This window comes from Liolophura sinensis, chromosome 8 (assembly GCF_032854445.1).
Source record: "Liolophura sinensis isolate JHLJ2023 chromosome 8, CUHK_Ljap_v2, whole genome shotgun sequence".
Classification (NCBI taxonomy): domain Eukaryota; kingdom Metazoa; phylum Mollusca; class Polyplacophora; order Chitonida; family Chitonidae; genus Liolophura; species Liolophura sinensis.
In genome coordinates this window covers 19,374,996-19,397,374 of record NC_088302.1, presented here as the reverse complement: position 1 = coordinate 19,397,374, position 22,379 = coordinate 19,374,996, and positions in this window count along the sequence as shown.

The following is a 22,379-nucleotide window of genomic DNA, read 5'->3' as shown; positions in this document are numbered from 1 at the left end:
GCCAATGGGCTTTCTGTGCTTAATACCACGCTGTGCAACAGCCTTGTAACGTTTATATTCAATGATATCTTCACACGGGCGCGTACGACATGCCCTATTCTTTGTCCGTTTCCTGTCCCTTATAGCTGAGCTGCATTCCTTGTTCCACCATGGGACTGGTGTCTTTCCTAAACTAGGCTTCCAGTGAGGAATAGATTTCTCAGCTGCAAAGTTGATGGCATGAACAACATTTGAATTAAAAGTGTCAATATCATTGTCAAAAGTAGTTTCAGAAAAGCTCGTCTCACATTCCTTACGATATTTGTACCAGTCTGCCTTCTTCAATTTCCATTTAAGGAGGCCTACTCCAGAGCTGCAATGCGGTAACAAACCAAAGTAAATGACTATCGGATAATGATCGCTCCCGCAAGGGGAGACATTGTCAACGTTCCAAGTGAAGGCAGGACATAGATCTGCAGTACAGATGGTAAGATCAAGTGCCGATACTTTGCCAGTACGGATATCAAGTCTAGTACCGGAACCATCATTTAGGAGAACTAGATTATTTTCATCTATAAACTCAGGAACTGTACGACCATTAATATCTGTGTCGTCACTTCCCCATAATTCGTTATAAGCGTTAAAATCTCCGCATAATATTACTGAGCCGTTCAATGACTCAAGTACTTTGCTCAGATCGTGTGGTTCAGTTTTATTGCAGGGATTGTAAAGATTTACAATGTTCACAAAATGTTTATCACACAATGCAATTTTGTAACGATGACGTTACAAACGTTTCCTGTAAGCAAACAACATCTGATTTATCTGTAAGCGATGACAGAAAAAATTTAAGTTCTTGACCATGTGAATATAAGGACTGTATATTCTGATGAAGGAGATTGAAACCCATAACTATACAAAGAAGACCAAACAGAAGACGTTGAACTCGTACCTAGTAATCCATTATTTCGAGCTTTTTTTTCTGTACTTTAACATATTCGTTAACTTAGGGGAGTCAGTTATATCCGTGCCAAGGTGACGCTGAGCACACGCCGAAAGATATTTGATTATCTCAGAATTCTTAGGTATTTTACAACAATGAAACAAAATCTCGGTTAAGAAAACAATTATGTTCGTGAGTACATCAGGCGCAAGACTATCGGTTTGTACACTCTCATAGCTTTCTGTCTGAGTTTCAACAGAACACATTTGGGGCGTCGGTCTTGTTGGGTGGGATTCATTCATGACAGGTGTATTATGCTGTACTACGGCTGTATTTGGCTCTGGGCCATGGGAATTTCACGGCTTGCACGGACTGGGGGTGTTGACCCCTCGTGGGGGAGGGTAGCTCGAACTTGATTGACCGGATTGCCACGGACAGTTTTCAGTGCAGCTGCATAAGACACATTTTCAGTTGCTTTTATGAACTGCTCTTTGCTAGCCTCTTTTTAGGCTGACAACACAAACGTCAACATGATCCACTATATTCAACAGCTGGTAATTAGGCCATGTTTTTTGTATTTTTGTTAAGGTGACACTCGAAGATGTTTGTTTGAACATCTGTAAACTCAAGTGAAGAGTCATGTTCCAGAGGGCCATTGGCCTATATCATAAAATAAAAAATTTATTTGATAGAAATATTTATAGATAAAGTTATATACATATGGATTTCGAGATTGTTTAAAATATTTTTTTTATTATATTTTTAATATGTGCTGGTTTGCGAGTTTTAACTGTTTTGTTTTTTTCTTATCTGATTTTAAACATGCCCTAACATTTTTGTTCCGTTTTTGATGTTCTCCTTACCATATCGAAAGCCTCAACGGCCTCGAGTTTTTACCTTGTTCTCGGCACGATATGGCTGAAATATTGCTGATGTGGCGATAAGCAATAATCATTCATTCATTCATTCAAGCAAGCAACGGCCGTTTCGAGAATTGTTGACATACTTTAGTCTGTCAGCAGCAGTTGAGAGAGGTGGGCAGTTCACGTGGGCGCTGGGCATTACAGGGTTGAAGGCCACCCTCGTTCAACGCTATGTGTACGTTACATGATGTCTCAATTCAAGAAAGGGGGTTGGTGATGGGGAATTCGTGACCCAGTGGTTAAGATGCTTGTTTCTCAGTCTCTAGGATCACGAAGTGTTTATTTAATCAGATTCTCGGACATCGAATTCAACGCCCCAAATGATAACTGGAGGATATCGTAGGATGTCATGAATTGGAAATCACAAAAAGAGCATCAGATCAAAAGGTAAATACTACAATAAATCTCAAGAAAAGAGCATGGAGTAAATACAATGAGTGGCATATTACACAAACTATATACAAAACGGGTCGTTAATTTTGTATACTCCCAGCGAGGATAAATGAAACGAATTATTATATTAGTCCCATAATATATTTGGGACAGATAAAGGCTATTATAAAAATTGCACAGTAACATGTTTGTAAAATATTCCCTGCGAAATGACGCATTCCATGAACATATTACTTGAAAACAGTAATGAGAGCTATCTTTTCTGGTCCAGGGAGAACACTGTGTTAAGCTGTTTTGTGCACAGGTAGACAGTGGCCTATAGGCCATATATATTATACAACAGTTCTACCCTGAATAGATGAATATGGCCTATGCTAATTAATAAATAATGATTCTTTGTTCTTTGTTGTTCAATTTTGCAAAGTAAATGTATGGAATTTATTTATTTACATGTACGTGATTTATGTTTTACGCTGCACTCAAGAGTATTTCACTTATACCAAGGCGGCCAGCATTAAGGTGGGCGGAAACCGGGCAGAACTACGGGGAAACCTCCCAGCGTCCGCAGGTTGTTTGAAGACATTCACTCGTACGGCCGGATAGGAAGCCAGCATGAGCTGGACCTGAAGTAACCACAGCAACCGCAATGATGAGAGGCACCATAGGTGTATGGGAACACATGCGAACACACTTGAACATTGTATATATTCAAAAAAATCTGAAGTATAATGGACTGTCATGTAGAACTGCTCAGTTTTCCTTGTCACAGTTGCTCCTTCGTAGTTTTCGTAAGTGTTAATGCAAAGCCTCGAACTCTTCCCCTCACTCAAGTGCCTGTTGTCTTGGGTAGTTTCTACAGCAACAGAAAAACACTCTAAAATAAATTAAGCATGCAGTTGCCATTTTTCCATTGCATAAAAACATGTCATTAAAAGAAATTAATTGTTTCATCAAAACAGACAGTATAGGAAACAAAAACACCTGGCAGAGCGGTTGTATTTTGGGATTCGGTTATCTTTTTGTAATGAAATCGGAGGGCATCGATCAACAGTTTGCCTTCTGTTTTATACCACGAGTCATATGTCACCTATACAACCACATTATCGGATCACTTTAAGCATAAAACATGATTGGTATGAAATTATGAATCAGTATTATAGCAAATGCAATCAAAATCCAGTAATGCTGGCAAACAGACCAACAATAATGGATGCTCAGAGAAAATAAACTACCAAAATAGCCTATTTATTTATTCAACCTACAAAGGAATGAAAGTTGAAATTTCAAAAGGATTCAATGTATACCCATGGGTGAAATTTTGCGAGGATGCAGTCTATATCGATAGGTGAAATTTTGAAAGGATGAAGTCTATACCGATAGGTCAAATTTTGAAAGAATGAAGTCTATACCGAAATATGAAATCGATAACTTGTTGAGATTGATATATGCAAAATATATTAGGTGTCGGAGTAGGTTTGCAACCATCTGGATATGATTACAGAGGGCATCAGCAGGGAAAGAAATGTTTTATTATGGATTAATTTAGTTTTTCTGTACAGTCAGGTTCATATCCAATCAAAAAATCCGCTCCCGTAGAAGGCACAATGATTTAAGGTGTGGAGAAAGGCCGAGTAACTGTACATTAGAAAGCATGAGGCGCGAAGCTGCCGAGGACTTTGTTATCCAGGAATGTACAGTTATGAGGGCTTTCTTCCACTTACACGGTTGCATTAGTATTACATAATAAACACTTTCTGTGTTTAGCTGTGGGAGGGAGTGGAGAAACAAAGTGCGCAGGTAGTACAAGGGCTATGTTTTAGCTCTGATTCTTTATGCTTGGCGACATGGCCAATATATGCTTGAATGGACAATTGAGATGCAGGTGGTTAAAACTTTTCCTTGACCGCAAGGCTTGTATAAGAGATTATTTATACTGTATACTTGGTCGCTCATGTGTCTGTCAAAGCTCGTATCATGTCCAATTCGGAGAGTAATAGTATCTTCATAACCCAGTCCTACTTAAACGTGTTTGTAGTAACGTAACAACTATCGATACTTTTTCAAGAATCGCGCGGTGTCATTTCAAACAAATAAAAAATAAAACGTTACATCACAATTAGCGTTGTGATGTAACAATCAACGAACGCTCTTTCGCGCCGGCTTAGCCGCTTTATTTGATCTTTTGTGATAATGTTACATGAAGTTTTAGTGCAACAGCGTTAGAGATTTTAGCCAGTGGGTGTCCAGTCGGTTGTACTCTATATAGATTGCTGCTGGGTGGGTAAGATTATGGACAGGGACTCGGTCTGTGATTAGTTAGGCGGGAATGTAAAGTGCACTGAGGCTCCCAACAGCAAAACATAACTGTCTTGGTGTTATCTCTGTTATTTGAGTGGAAGTCACCCTTAGGATTGTCCGCGTTAAAGTACATTCACTTGTGTTTTGAAAGTTGTCAACGGAGTTCGTGGCAATCTTTCCTTCTAAGCATCTGGCCATTTATAACTGTCGATGCATTTCTATTTCAGGTTCGCACATTTGCTAAACATGGATTGTTTAAAGCTAGCAGATCATCAATATACCGTTGAGTGAATGAGAAACCTAGCCATCGACAGTGAATTTGTAGGTTTTCCCGTTCTCTCCCTTCGTCAAGGCAATTATTATCAGCCACTGCCCGTGGTTTAACATCTGAGAGATATATTTTATCATATCATCGACAACTTACATACTAACATGGAACACGATTTGAATACTGATTTCACTCATTCGCCTAGAACTCATGCGCCTTTCTGACATCATTGAAAACTACTGATTAATTTTCTTTGCATGATTCCATCATAATTGGGTACATTATATACTTTTGTGGTTTTTTGGTAATTTGTGTGGTTGGGGAATTGGCCTTGCGATTATTGACCTGGAACGCCCATATTGGCGGACGGCTAATATACGAATGTCTGTTTTGACACAGATATCCGGTATAATGTTCTGTCTTCCAACCATGCGAAACATATTTGACTAAGGCGTTAAGCCTTATTCAAAATGTATCTATAAATAAATAAATGAAATAAATAGTTATCGATCTCTTCAGACTGATAACGACGAAGGGGTTTTCGGTGCAGACCAGCATTGGCGCCGGCTCCAACGGTTCTAGGCCTACCCAGCTTTTCTCCCAGTATAACGGTTAATTGAGGAGGTAAAGACAACATGTGCTGCCACCGATCGATCGATGGGCCCAAATATCTGGGCTGCCTTTGACGCGACTCACAGCGGCACATGGTTATTTAACAGCCTAACGATGTCACCGACGGGCATTAAAGACGATGATCATCCTGAAAAAATAGCATGGTCGTCAACGTGATTGGTTAAAAAACTTCGAGTCACGTGACAGAGCCTACAGACCAAATTTAGATTAAGGGGAGGCCACGGGTTTCCTGTCCAGTGCTGCGGTGATCACCCAAGCAATTTATTTGATTATTCCAAAATCGAATTTGTCTTCAAACCCTGCCATGCGTTCTCCACCGACATTCAGAGAACACCAGTGGCTAACTAAGGGTAACATTTAACACATCTCAACATTAAGTTGATTATTAACTCTACGATGGTTCGTTTTGTCTGCTTGTATGGTTAATTCCAGTAATCAGCTCCACATCTTCCATCCCCTAAGTTCACAATGTGAGTTCCAATTAAACGCTTGTTGTGATGTCACTTTATTAAGAAAACCATCTCTTCTTAGTCAGAAAAGTACGACACCTACATTCGTCTGGCAGATTAGATAATACATGTAATACTTTCTTCGTGTAAGACGAACCATTCAGTGTCCCATATTTAACCTGGGTAAGCACTCCACTGCTTACACGTTTGCTGTGACGTCACGCTATTGTCTGCGCAGGTGATTATTTTTCAAGAATCCACGCGTGCGAGTTTGTGGTTTGAGTGGTGATGGGTGACGACTTGCACCACTTGATTGCGCCTTCGACTAATATATGGTACAGCGGGTTTCGAACTCACGAACATAAGGCTATAAAACATTCCAATATCCCACTGAGCTGCTGGGAAAGACCACGCAACCTTCTCCTTTTAGACGAATTTCAACGTTTGTTGTGACGTCAATCCTTTGTCTAAACGACCATAAGGACGTTATGTATGAAGGGTCCATTCGTTTCTGATCAATGTAAAATGCATTTTCTTACAGTTTCATTCTTCGCCTTCATTTCAAACACACCAAATGTTGCCAGTCTGAGAAAAGGCAGAGGATCGTCATCAATTCTCTTAGGCACAAATATGAAAAGCTAGGTAAACTGGTGGGTCTAACTTGTGGCATTCTGATTACGAATATGGATATCTCGAGGTCTGGTTGAGTTAATGTGATTGATGATTGTATAATCTACTATCAGACGATTATATGTAAGCTTCAATTCAGATTTACATTCCCGCATAATTAATCATAGACCGAGTCACTGTTCATAATTGATTACTCACAGCAGAGAAGGTAAGAAGGCAACTATACAATAAACCAAGGCGCATTGTCTTTGGGGAATGGAGAAGGTACTTTAATACATGTAGCTTGAACAAAAAACATGTGCCTCTAATTCCCATGTCTTAAATGTGAAACCAAAACGAAAGCTTTAACGGTTTCTTTCAGAATTAAATAGATGAGTGCGTTATAGTTTGCATGGTATCATATGTGGTTACTCCTCATAGTTTTCAAGGTAATCTCAAGGAAAAATTGAAATTCGCATTAATTTGGTACACAGAAATATTTTCTTTATTTGAGACTATGGGTAGCAGCAGGCCAACTGGTAGTGGCTGTGGCTGTCCTACAACATTAAACTCTTGTCATGACGTCACTCTGTTCAGAAACTGTAATTTCCCCTTCAGGAAAGTACGGCAGCCGTACATTCCTAAATTGTTCAGCCAAGCATATCTTGGCTATGTCACCATAAGCAAAAAATCAGAACTAAACATAGCCCCCATGCTTTCTGCGCATTTCGTATCCTCATTCCCTCGCACCACTTAACACAGAAAATCGTTTATTATTTAACACTAATGCAACCGGTAAAGTGGGAGCAAGTCCCCGTGGCTTTACTCCTCGAACCTTCTTGTGCAGGAATGTACAGTTACTCGGCATTTCTCCACATCAGGAACGACCGACGAAGCATCACTGAAACAAAGAAACATTTTCACAAATCCGTCTTGAATAAGATGGTTTACAAATTGTTTCTCGAGTGTGGCCATCACAAAATTGGAAACAAAACGGAAGTAAGTGTTCATTCACCTTCCTGGTTGAATGACACAGTTTTACGCATAAAAGTCACTTAGCCCACGATTCTAATACTCGTAACTTCAAAGCAGCTTTTTCAGTTCTTTTATCGTTTACAGATTGTCTCTAATACTTTGATTGTCTCAATCACCAATAGTACATCAGAAAACAGACATCAAACGATAACCATCATGAAATAGTTACTTTTAGGGACGATGCTTTTATCTTGTTCGCTGAAGCAGTTAAATCTTTAGGGTACATCCATTAAAAGCTAATGGCTTTAGTGCCTGTACGGTGGGTGAGAATGTAGTAAGATGACAGAAACAGACTTTTCATATTGTATTTCACGCTGATCTATACGGTTTATAAATAGAAACAATTGGTGTATGCATCTTGACAAAACAATCCATCCGATATGGTTTTGTTAACTAATGTGGCCAAATTGCATTGTGTTCTTAAAGTGAAGTGTCGCCCCAATCTCTCTCTCTCCCCCTGTCCCCCTCCCCCTCTGGCTTTGTTCTTCTCGGTCAGTTTCATAAAAGACACATATCTGTGTAATGTTAACATGGTTTATAATTTTTGTCGTCAAGTAAATGTGTCTCAGAATAAACTTAATGTAATGTCGAGTTATAGCAATAGCTATACAGTGGCATATTGTCCTGTGTAGCTTTATATTCCCGCCAAAATTGCCTGATATTGATAACCTCTGTATATGGTATATTGGTGAGTGAATAGATCAAATCAAATCAATTATCTAAACAAAATTTATAGCAACAGCGTTGCTCAGCGTTGTTCAACACTATATGATGGCAATGGCGTAGCTGTCTGAAGCAATCACACTTTCATGTGGCATTCTTTGCTGTCAGGGAGCCAAAAAAGTTTATCAGTCCAGTAGCGTACGGAAGGTTTGACGTATGGCACATGTATACTAATAGTGAAACCTGCAAAATGGTAATTCTTAAGTACAGCACCCTTGCCTCCAATTGTCTCCCACATTAAGACTTTTTGCTTAATATAACTTCAGTTACGCTTATGTTGATGTGGTCGCTAAGCAGCAGAACTACAATCGCAGTGCTAAAATAATGAACAAAGCCACAGAGTTTGCGCAACAGAATGTAGTGGGATTTGCCGAACAGAATGTTGTGGGATTTGCCGAACAGAATGTAGTGGAATATGCCGAACAGAATACACTGGGATTTACCGATTATATAACACTCATAGCTGAAATCACAATTAAATCGTTAATTATGTCGTCCTTGAGTTCGCACTTAAAATGCAGCGTTTTTTTAATGAGTATATCTCAAGGTATCATTTAGCAAAAAAAACAAACAAAAAAAAAACACCCGTATAAGCGACATAACCGGACGTGTGGACATGTGCACGGTGACGGAACTTAGCATCTTTTGACAACAAAAGTCATCATTACGCGACATGCTCGATAAAAGTTCTAACTAACATTCTTTTGGTCCTCTTAAATGACTTAATGCATTAGTAAGGTACTTAAGAATCGGCTTTTAATAATAAGATTTCCATGATGAATTCCATTATCCCATCCTAAAACCTATAAAATAAGTTTCATTGTTATACTCAACCGTGACCGATGCACTTGTTTTGTGCTAATTTAGCCCAAAATAGCAACCTTTGATCCATTCTTAAGTGGATCTGAGCATGGAGTTGGAACATAGGAAATAGCATTTTACCATCTATATATCTTTCCGTAAAGTCCTTATTAGAATTAATTAGGGTGTTCTTAAATGGTTTTGGGCAAGAAAAGTGAACTAAACAGTTACCAATGCCCATTTTTTTGGTAATTTAGGCCAAAGTAGAGACCTTTTACCCGTTCTTAAGTGGATTTGAGCATGAGAGTTGGATCATAAAAAATAGCCTTTTATGTAATATGCACCACTATATCTCAAGGTAAAAGTCCTTATTAGCGTTAATTAGGCCGTTCATAGATGACTTTAGATAAGTTTCATACTCGTACTCTACACTGACCCATAACATGACTTTTGTTTTGATTAGAACCCCCGCTCTTTTCCGAGATTTTCACCAGTAGTTATGCGTTCCATGTGTAAAATTTTTCGTACGGGATCAATAAACCTTTGTTAGCTCTCGGATAATTTTTTCCGCGGTGTTAATAGGTGAAAAACATATATCACTTAGGAAGGCCAGGTGTGGAATTGTGGGAACGAGTCACGTTTTAGAAGAAACCACGTTTCCATGTGCCAACACGAGCTGATGCTCAAAGATGCCTATAGTTGCATATTACTTGGAAACGCCATGAGGGGTAATGGGAGGGCACGGGTTAACCTAATCGCATCCTTGAAGGTATAAGCTATTGCAACAAATCATGGTTCCAACAAACACTTACTCTCAAATTTATTAACACGGGTTCCTTAAAAACATGACAATTTATACATTATATCAAGATAAATATTAATAATAATAAAAAACAAAGCACAAAAATGAATAAAAGTATGTGATAAAACATAATTACATTGATTGCTGAATCTAGTCCCAGAAATCACCACATCACTGTATTCATATTTGAATTCCACTTCTGGACACAGTATAGTCTGAGTGATCACCTCGACGATGAAAATATCCCCCAGTAAAAGTAATAAAACTGGACACTATACTGGTTGATATCTGTATAAATTGTTTCCGTCGACATGCACATTGCAAAATTTTGGCGACAAGCGGCAGTCATAAAAACGAGAGAAACCTTGACATGACGAAATGAAACTGGTCCGTTTAAAAAACGAATAAAAACTGTTTCTGTCTTTCGTGGTTTGGTTCCAAACTGGAATTTTTAACCCATACAAAGTTTTATTACGGCCGTACGTGGGAAGGTCTGGCATCAACCTGCTGATGGTCGTGGATTTCGCACGGGCTCTGCCCGGTTTCCTCCCACCATAATGCTGGCCGCCGTCGCATAAGTGAAATATTCTTGAGTACGGCGTAAAACACCAATCAAAGAAATAAATAAATAGTTTTAATGATAACAATATTTACGAATATATTAAAAACATAAATAAGATCAAAATCCAGATTTGCTAGCTGAAAAGACCAAATTCTAATGGAGATATATTTATTAAACATGTGCTACATCCTCATTTATTACATTGTTACCCAAAGACAATAAATATCAAACGGTGGCCCCAAATATCCAGCGTACAAAACTTATTTTCAAGTATCTTTTTCTGTCTAGAGAAAAGTCGAAAAATATTGGAAACCACCTTTACAACAAACTTTTCGCACCCTTTCATCTGGACTTTATGTAATTGTTAGGTTTTTCTCCACCTTTAAAGCCAGATGAGGCATTTTTTGAGGCGGAAGTTTCAAAAGCTGTATTGAGACCTTAATACATTAAACATTGACGTATACTGCCAACTGTATTTACAAAACATTGAGACATTATATACAATATGAATTGTATAAAAAGATATAGAAAATACAGATTGTTCAGTATGGTATTTTTACTTTTGGTAATTACCTTCTTTATAAATATAACGGAAGCTGATAGGCTTTTGGGTAGAGAATGATGAAAGAATTTTTGTAATTATTTTCTCCCCAAGCAACTGTATTTAAATTCAATGTTAATTTCGACTAGACTTAATAAGCGCTTTTCCAAGAATATGACAACGAATATATAGTAAATTTAATCAGCCTGTACAGATGTCTGAATTAAAGAACTAAATTAAATTGTGGCAAATATCGTTGGATGAGTTACAGGATATAATTACAGGGATACAACATAGAGAGTAAGACCAGAGCAGCGACGACAGTGTGATAGCGGACAATGGTCACACATAACCGGTGAAATACGGTCTGTTGTCAATTTAGCTCAGTCAATGTTTTATTCTGACTGTTCATGTATATGCTTAAACAGAAGTCTACCATTTGTCTACAGGGTATAGGTTATACGTTGGAATCTAGTTTTCGCTGGAACTTGCTTTCCGCTTTTTCTATGAACATTATTTTTTTCTCTAACAAACCAGCATTCTTGCTGCTTGAAGTGTTTTCCTGGGTGTTATGAGACGATTTTAACCTCAAAAGTTCACTCATTCACATACCTTGCGCCTTTCCACCATCATAACAGATTGTTGGCTGCCTCTCTTTGCATGACTCCCTCCTAATTTCAAACTTTATAATCTTTCTTAATTCTTTGGTGGCTTGTGTTAAACGTTGTTTTAGAAATTGGCCTTGCGATTCTTGATATGAAACGTCCATAATTGCTGCTGGCTGGTATATGAATGTTCGTTTCGACGGATAGATTTGTAATCGCTACATACTGGCAGGGGATTTTCAGAATCACCCTAATTAGATTCCTTTCGGCGCCCTGGAAGCAGTAAGCTCTCAACAGTGTTCTAATGTGTGGTCTGTCATAAATGTTCTTTGCAGACTATTTTCCACCAATATGATATACAGGGTGAGGCAAAAATCTTGGCCCATAGGCGATTTACTGTATAAGAATTTACCGTTAACAATAAGTGTTCGAACTAACTTCCATATTCCTCCGAGCACTTTCTTACTCGGAAGACACGTGATCTTTGCACATTTCGAAGCCTAGAGTTATTCCCTCGTATGGTTTCAATTTCTTGTGTGACGTTATCTTTTAGCGCTTGTAATGTTTTTGGTTTGTTAGCTTAAACCACTGATTTAAGATGTCTCCATAAGAAAAAAAAGAAACTCAAATCCGGAGATCCATTTCCCTGGAAATGTGGTGACATGTAAAATTATACATGATACTTAACTGATCAAAATTATGTTAATAATAAATGAAAACAAATTCTATAGTAAATTGCCTATGGGTCCAGACTTTTGTTCCACCCTGTATATGGGTCAAGGGTAGTTGCTTTTCTCCAGGTGTTCGGTTTCCTCCATCACATGTCTTCAGTTACTAAGCATCGTTTGTTTATCAATAAACACAAGAACGCGATTCTAATCTGTAACAAAAATATGTTCATAAACGAAACACTTATTTCTAGTGAATAAGAAAGATCCATCATTAAGTACGACCACGTACTGAAACTTAGATAAAATGACTTTATAGACACTTATATCATAACTAATTTCAAATATATAATATGTCTACAGCTTACCATTTTAGCTTTCTGGGAGACCGGTCTGAATGTTAGCCGAGAGGACAAACATAAACTGAAAGCCGAAAAACGAAAGTAAAATGTTTAATAAAAGCGTTTGTGAAGTATAGATGAAAACTTCTCTTTTTTAGAGGAGTGGTTTGGAGGTTAAATCCAGTTTTATAAATAAAACATTTTCGGTTAAATGCGACATTTCAAGTCAGGTATTTCTATGGCAAGCTTTTGATATTACAACGTTTTGATATCATTAATGAATGCCAGGTTTACTAGCTCTTCGGAATGAAACCTCTTGTTATTAGCTTTGTGTTCAGCATCACTACTGAAGGTTAATGGACAATATACTCTTTGAATATGTAATGTTTACAGGATACATGGAAAGGTACTATAAAATCAAGATTTTGTTTTTCAGGAAAATGAAGAAAGGCATTTGAAAAATATTGGAAAAATATATCATTTTTATGGCATATTGTGTATTTCATAATAACCCCTCCAAATTAAACATATTTTCCGTTAATGGTCATCGATGAACATACTGGGAACACGTGACCAGCTTAGCGCTCCCAACTCGAGCTATCCCCCTCCCACAAAGTTGTTTTGACAGCTATTACCGCTCACGTCACGTCAGCTATTACCGGCTACTTAATTTCCCAACTGACCACATTAGACGGCCTTAGAGTAACTGTAGTTTAAAGCCAGTTTAGAGTAACTGTAGTTTAAAGCCAGTTTTACGCTTTGAGAAGACAGCCCAGGAGCTTTTTTGTACTTAGGGCACAGCATATACAACTCCGTATTAAGAAACCCCCCCAGACGTTTCATGTATCTTTTAAGGATGTATACGGCAGACTCACCTGACGATTTTGACTGCTTTGAAAGGCATAAATAGTTTATATCCTACACTTTGATTTGATTATTTATTTATTTCAGTGTGGATTAAGGTAGTATTCAAGAACGTATATGGCTGTAGTAAGTTTTACGCATCGAGGAAATGGGAGTGTTCGGAAGAAAACCAAAGGGCTTTAGTAACACCCTCAATATGTGAGACAAGCTAATAATGCAAGGCGTATTGTTGGAATCGAGACGTATTGACAAACACTCGTATAACCATTGTCTACCATAAAGGACGTTGAAACCAGATAGCAAGACTAATGTCATAAACGTAAGTGAGAAGGTCTGCCAGAAACCTGCGGATGGTCGTGGGTTTTTTGCCCCGTTTCCGCCCACCATATTTTCTTGAGTACGGCGTAAAACACCAATCAAATAAAATAAATAAATTGTTAGTTCTTTGATAGTTGAACGTTGTTTATAACATTTATTTATTTATTTGATTGGTGTTTTACGCCGTACTCAAAAATATTCCACTTATACGACGGCGGCCAGCATTATAGTGGGTGGAAACCGGGCAGAGCCCGGGGGAAACCCACGACCATCCGCAGGTAGCTGGCAGACCTTCCCACGTACGGCCGGAGAGGAAGCCAGCATGAGCTGGACTTGAACTCACAGCGACAACATTGGTGAGAGACTCCCGGGTCATTACGCTGCGCTAGCGCGCTAACCAACTGAGCCACGGAGGCCCCAAGAACTAACAAAGTATATAAGAAAAACAAATTAAGGTATGTGACCTCCAAAACAGCTAAACTGCTGAACCATGTCAACTTTCAAACACCTTTTCAGCTCTTCTTTCCCTTTTACCCAAATTATGACTCCAAGAAATATAATAGCAGATATGTAGATTTACACACGATATTGGTGGCAGAGAAGTGGCCTTCAACGACAGCGAAAAAATCACGTAGAGTATATTTGAGCGTCACGGAATAATGAAGTCATTAAAAGAAAAGAAAGAACCTTAACATCGGAAGGGTTAAAGCAAAATAATTATTATCAGATTAAATAAAAAACTAGTCGTGAAAGATTGAGAAAAAGGAAACGAAGGAACAGGAAAGTATGATGGCGATATATAGTTAAACAGCTACTCCAACGCCATTTCTCATTAAACGAACAATTCACTGAAAAGGGTTCAGGTAATTTAGATTACGGTCCTAAATCCTGACCAATTCACGAGTATGAATGCTTATTTTGAAAGTGGCACGGAGATTCTGCTCCTCTGCTTTGTCATTTCTACTTTTGCATTTTGACGTCGCGCATAGACATACTTCTACAAATGACGCTATGCTAACGCTTTTATGTCACCCAAGCAACGTTGTCTTAGATGGCGTCATTTTAGAGTTATTTTCATCATCGTCACCATGTCACATGTTGTGTTATATTTGAAGACATTTGAGTTGTATCCTTCAAATGGTGAGATACTGCGTAAATCATTTTGAACTATGATTTCGGTTTTGTTCTGTCAGACAAGCGTGGCTGTAGATAAAAGAAACATTATTCTAGTTTCGGAACTGGAGTATATCTTGATTGAAACTTTCCTGACATAAATCGATGTTGTTAGTCTGCGCAGGAGACGCTGTTAACCGTAATGGCACTCTAATCAAATCCGTGATTGTGTGCCCCGGATGTACTGGTGACAGCAGCGAGGGCAGCCCTCTTCGTCTCTGTTACTGCGGACAGTCCGACGCTGTAGGCCACTTCCGGTCTGCGCAGCCATCTGGTCCAGAAGATCAAATTGACGACGTTGTGGATCGGTGATGAGATCTCGTCGCGCCGTGGAGTCTGCTGTGAGAATAACCGAGTGGCCTCTGAACCTGACGGTGTCCATACGTCTGTCACAGAGGGTTTAGGTTACATGAACATTTGTCACTGGCGAAGTTTTAAAGCAGACTGGCACCTATAGGATGCGATGCATACCCTCTTCTTTACAGTAATGGCTTCATCTGGTGTCTAATGTGAAGGCTACGTGCTACGCTACTTCGGGAGTGTATGAAAGTGTTGTAGTGACATTTTCCGTACTTTTATATTCAGTATTACGTATTGCTTTTTATATTCAGTATTAAACCGTGCTCAGGAATTTTTCACTTATACGACGGCAGCCAACATTATGGTGGGAGGAAACCGGGCAAAGACCGGGGGAAACACACGATCATCTGCAGGTTGCTGCACACCTTCCCAAGAACGGCCTGAGAGGAAGCCAGTTTGAGCTGGACTTGAACTCACAGCGACCGAATATTGTTTATAAGTATTAAACGCGTTACGGAGTTTTACAGAATAGAAATAACACTTGTGCAGTGTGCTAAACTCGTCCACCATCATTGACTGTAAACTGCGGTTTAGGCATCTCAAGATAATATTAAATATTGTTAATTGTAAATATTCCTTAAATCTATTTTCCTAACCGACAGTCTTGTACAGACATCACTTTATTGTAAGTGAATTGGGGCAACTATATGATGGACACCGTACATATACAGTAAATTGAATACAACCGTTTACATATCACAACTAGCGAGTTGCACCCATTTTAAGGATGGTAACGAGGAGGTTTCCAGGCAACCCGTGTTCGAAAAGCATGTGTAAACGAGAAAAATTTCAGCTAATACCTAAAATTGATACGCCATTAAGTCGTTATGTAACACACGTCTTATTACAAATGGACGAAGAGGCCATACAAAAACGTCGGAAATAATGTCTCAGGCATGACAGTGATTCGTTGCCTTAGCAACAAGACCAGAACGGACCGGAACAAACTACAACAGGACATAGAACAGAAAAAGACCTCTCCAGGACAAAGTAGTCCAGAATAGAATAATAATAATAAAAAAAAATGAACAGAATAGGTGTATAAAAACGTGTACATATTTTTTCGACGTCTTCTTGTGATGTGGCAAATTTCAATACAATATGCAAATTTTACGAAGAAAGCTCTCGCAAATATAAAGACATAAAGATGACCACAGCAGCTTCACTTGAATGGCGAAGCACATATAAATAGTATTATCTGTATATGTTACAAAGGTGTTCCATTGGCCGAGTTGAAAGCCGTATTGGTTCATTTCACAGAGCGCATGACGTCACAAATGAGAATAGCAGACGACTGCCGTCTTGTTAGTAGAGTGACAGTTATGGTAGAAAAGCGACCTTAAGACAATACTTGGATTACAACAAAAAAGGTAAATAAATACTCAAACGCTTAATTAATGATATGTAATGTACACGTTCTGTATAAAAGAATCTATTAGTCAAGAATTCGCATCCTGAGATTTTGTAGACCTATGCGCTACAGCTTCAGGGAGACGAATGAGAAGACCTGACAGACCACGTGGCAATGTATCATCTTCTGTCTTTACACTAACGAGTCAGTCCTGTATCAATCTGGGGAAACGCGAGCTAAAATTACCGTATAACTGTAAATTTCAACGAACCAAAGAAGCTAAGTAGAGAAGCTGGAATGATCTTAAAGATGATCAAATTTTTTTTTACTATTCTTGTCCTTTATTTCACTAATGATGTTTGTAACGGAGAATGGGGGCGAGTGTAGAGGGGACAGTCTAAGAAACTGGATAAGCACTGTGTATGGCGGCCATAAATCTGATGTCAAGACAAAGGTCTGATAGGGAATGTTTGGTGTTATGTTTCATGTCTGTGTGAACGGTTTGTGCGTGGACAGCTATTTGTGTATATATATTCGTGATAATAACTGACATCGGCCCATCCAATCGATAAGAAAGCAGCTCACTCACCAGGTACGTCCTCTTACACACTGGTGAAGACTATGTCGCCAGGACTTTTTCGTTGAGAGACGTAAAATCATAGGAAATCAAAACATTTTGATTTCCTGCAAAAAATGCCTTGCGTGATCACACAGATTTGTGGCTGTCGTCTGTCATTTACCCACTGTCCATTATCCACTGCTGAGGCAAAACACTGAGGAAGTTTCAAAACAACGCTATGGATCTGACAAAATCTCGTTTTCTTTTTCGAAAGATGTTTAAACGCTTTTTTTCTTTTCCTGCGACGATATTTGTCCATGTGTAACATGGCCTGGGACAAATACATTCTGTGCTATAACGCCCGTGCATTGGTCCAGACTGCGGACGAGTGAAACACAAAGACACATTATAGAGGTGGTTTTTCTCATTTACAACTCAAGATGGCGGACGCAACAACAACGCCGCCATACACTTCACTCTTACAGATAATTGTTGTTCAGAGAATTATGTGGCATGACACAAATAACCTTGGTTTGTTGTCAAGGGTATTACCAGTTATTATAACCTTATTATGCACATTAATTAATACTCTGCATCATGTGGAAGTGTTAACAATGGAAAACAACACGCTTTTATATTTTGCCTACAGTTGTGCGTTGACAAAGTGTTTTATGCGTAATTCACTAAAGAATTGATGCAAAGAGGAGAAAACGAGAAATGAAACCCATACAGTCCGAACAATAACACTAATTCACTGATTAAATGCAATGAACTGTGTTCACTCAGTAACCATATGGTCCAAACAAGATCTTACGTCAGTTATTCAGGCAAAATAACGCTATGCACCTACACTATGCCCATCGCTTATCTTAAACGGAATGCCGCACAACATGTATTCTGAACATCACCGATACTTGCGTATGTTATCAGTCATCATGACTAGACAATTCACCGTTCTATATCTTACGTACATATGGTAATCTACTATCACATAGAAACGGTGTCTCTTAAAAGATAACATGTTCATATACCAGTTGTGCACGTTTTAGCTTCTACATACATGTGGAAGAGTGAAAAACGAACACATATTATGGAGCTAGTTTTTCTCATATACTACTCAAGATGGCGGACGCAACAACAACGCCGCGTCATAGAGTACATGCCCGCTCCCAGACTGTAGACACGAGTTATCCCCCTTGCAACATCAACTCCGGCGTTACAGAAACACACATACATACAAAAAAAGAAACAGCGCCTCAGCAGAGGGTTACGTGTTCACTATCTTACACGTACACGTGAAAAGCTTTTGTATGTATGGACAAACCTTTTATCCATATGTAAAATAAATTTTTGTTTAGTTTAGTAAACGAATTTTACGTATGGACAAATTTTTTTTAAAATATGTGTATATGAAAAGAATTTTACAGTCGATTGTACACGCTGTTGAAATAAATAAATAAAATTTGAATAATTATGACGTTACGCAAGGCAATTCGTTGTTATTGTCGAAACCAAGCTTGTGGAGTTAAACATTATGAATGAAAAAGTAATCTAACTGCATTTTCGTTACAATAATATGGTCCAAAATATATATGTACAGAGCTTATGGTTTTACGTGCCACTGACAAAAGGCAATTTTGATGGTGAATGCGTTGATATTACGGTGAGCTGAATATAGGGGAAACGTTAAAAGAAACAAACCCTAAGTTTCTGAGATTGGCTTACAAATGTAATATTTGTCACCAGTCAAAGCAGCATCTACTGAGCTGAGTACATCAAAAGAATACATCTTTGGGTATTACTTGTGTACACAAAATTTTACTTATAAGCTAGGGAAAGTTTTGGTAATTCCAGGTGATGTATGCAAAGTCCAGTCCGTGTAGAGGTGTAATCTCTTCATGCTGGGCTATCGGCAGTAACGAAGTGCACTAAAAGCTACAGTCGTAAAACATCATTAATCTTAATTTTCGTCAGCCAATACATCTTCCAGCTAATACAATACCACAATTCGACATTCACTCGGCAATAGGACTCCTACTCAGTACGATGCGACGCTTACTCGACAAATGCGACATCCACTCGGCCAGTTCGACATCCACTTATTTATTAAATTAATTTTTTATTTACTTGCTCGGTGCTTTACGCCGTACTCAGAAATAATTTACTTATATGTCGGTGGCCAGTATTATGGTGGGAAGAAACCAGACAGAGCCCGGATGAAACCTACGACCATTCACAGGTTGCTGATAGACATTCCCACGTATAACCGAAGAGGGAGCCAGGATGAGCTGGACTTAACCTGACAGCGATCGCATTGGTAAGAGGTTCCTGAGTCATTATACTGTGATAGCACGCTAAACCTCTTCCACGGATGCCCCAGCCTCGGCCAATTTGACATCCACTCGGCCAGTGCGACAAGTTCCGACATCCATTTGTGACACACAACGCGAATATTAAATCAGGTCACATTGTTCCGATCAATCGATAGTCCAGAATATAGACTACATATGCGGAATATACTGTCGATGAATAACTAGAAGATAACTAGAAGATCGTACTGGTATGTTCATAGTTCAGATCTTATTGTATCCCGGTATCTTTATAGTAATGAGTACGGAGACAAGACATAGATTAACACATTAGCAGAAAACAGGGTGAATAATACTGCAACAGTCTTTATTTGTAAATAGCCGTTAAAAGTAATCACATTCAAAAATGCACAGGCTATTAAAGGAAAATAAAACAACAAAAAGAATGAAAAAAAGAAAAGAAAAGAAAGGTATAGATCAGATAAAAGTCCCGGCAACATGTCAACGTTTATCAGATTTTCCTAATGAATAAAACGCTTTCAAAACATTTTAAGTGATCTATAGCTACCCAGTGGGTAGGTTCATTCGGCGAATCAATTCACAGCTATATGTCTTTATTTTATGCATTCTGAAAGCAGTCCTGTCGTTCGTGTGTGTTAAATGACAAGACATGATATGACGTCACAGGACACAATATAGCCAGAAAAGGCCATCGTATTTAGAATCCAATGTTTCAAATGTATTTTATTACGTTGAAAAACTCGAATTACAAAAAAATAAATCGAACTATTTTCCTAATGTGATGTGTGTTTTCTGTACCCTTAATCGTCTTTGAGGGAACACTTCTTGTGCGAGGTCCAGCTGGCTACACGTATAGAGTAGGCCTAGATCAGCAGCCTTTGTAATCAAGGGTGTACCCGTGTACATATCCGTAATGTTTCTATATTCCTCATGATTGTAATGGATGGTGGTATGGCGTAATTAGTTACTAATAAGACAGGTTATTTCTGTATTCTTTCAATGTATTTATTTATTAGATAAGCGCTATACTGATGAAGTTTTCAGTTATACGATCGCGTTCAGCATTATGGGTAGAGGAAACCGGAACGCCCGGGGAAATCACCTCTGGCAAGTCACCGAAGAATTTACCCACATGTGACGTGCAGATCTACTCATCATATCAGTGGAAAGCCAGAAAACTGCGTCAATGGCAATAGAAGCATCATCGACCGCGTGTTATCACCAAGGCCCAACAGGCAGTGAGAGCTGGGGAATCTACAAAAGTCCCTGCCCATACAAGGCTGGTTTTGAACCCTCACCTTGTATATCCCAGTGATTGCAAACCTATCACCTTTAAACAGTAGACCATGGTTCGCTTTCTCTCTAAATGTAATCCCCGCCTGAGTTTACCCGTTAAATACAGCCTAAAGTACATGCCAAATATCACCGGTCCCTTCTGCACAGGCTAAGCGAGGTGAAATTTGAAATGCACGGTAACCGATGTACCAGTGGCCTCAAACAGGCCTATATTGATCTCCACTTTAATCGTCTGTGACAGCGAAAGTGCTAACCTTGTGCAGTGGAACCTTTTCCCTGATGTGATCTACGGATCAGAGCCAAATTCACGAAGCACTCAAAGCGTTGCGTGGACATAACTACCATGGCAACCAACACTGTAGGCATTTCGTTGCCATGACAGTAACGTGCTCCTAACATTATGAGATTTTCGGAAATCCGGACCAATGGTTGTGTATACCCAGTGTCGAAGGTTCTCCTTATGGAGTTGTATCACGTAGCTAAGGAACAACGCCATCTGGTGACTCAGGCACACAACTGCTTGTACTCTCGATCACAAGTGTTTAGCCGTCCTCGCAGCATTTTCAAAATCAATCATTTACGTCAGGAATTCGCGTGTTGATGTAATTTAAAACCAGTGATATAACAACATTGGAGTTTAAAAATCAGCACTCATTTCTGAAAAAGAATGTGGAAATATAGATGACAAATGGCTGCGTTCGGTAAAAAACAGTCAGATGTCAGGTGTAATTGAACGGTTAAAGCATCTATTAAAGACCTGGATTTAACATGAAGAAAATGAATGTATTTATTTATTTGATTGGTGCTTTAAGCCGTACTCAAAAATATTTCACTTATACGACGGCGTTCAGAATTTTGTGGGGAGGAATCCGGGCAGAGTCCAGGGGAAACCCACGATCATGTGCAGGGAGCTGAAAGACATTCCCACGTAGGCCTATTGCCGGGACAAAGCAATCCATGTATAGAAATGTCAAATGCTTACCATTATTTTAAAACTAAAATAACACCATGAACAAAATGTTCATACAATGTTCATGAACGCAAAGCATCTCGTATTTGCAATATATAGCCATCAATTATAATCTATGGTAGAAATCAAGATTTCAAATATCAGAATTTCTTTCCGTGTGTTTACTTATTCCTAAATGATTTAAAACATGATACACATGCCTGTGACTTATGAAAGCTAATTAAATACATATATTGGTTATGTAACTGTTTGGCTCTTCAAAGAAAGATCGTGATGGGCTTGATATACAACATATCGAACAAAATGTATGGGAAACAAATTCAAATGTTTATAATGTACAAATTTATATGTAATATACAAATATATATGCACAATAAATAAAAAATACACATGTACAAAAAGGTATCACACTGTCACTAAACCTAAGGCCCTCAAACTAATATGTCATTCCATAAATTATTTCCAGTATCATATATGAAGAAATACGTACGATTATGTTGTAGATTTCAAACAGACAGAAAAGACAACAGGCGCCATTGACAACACAACCATTTCTTTACAAATATAACGTTTTTTTAAACAGTA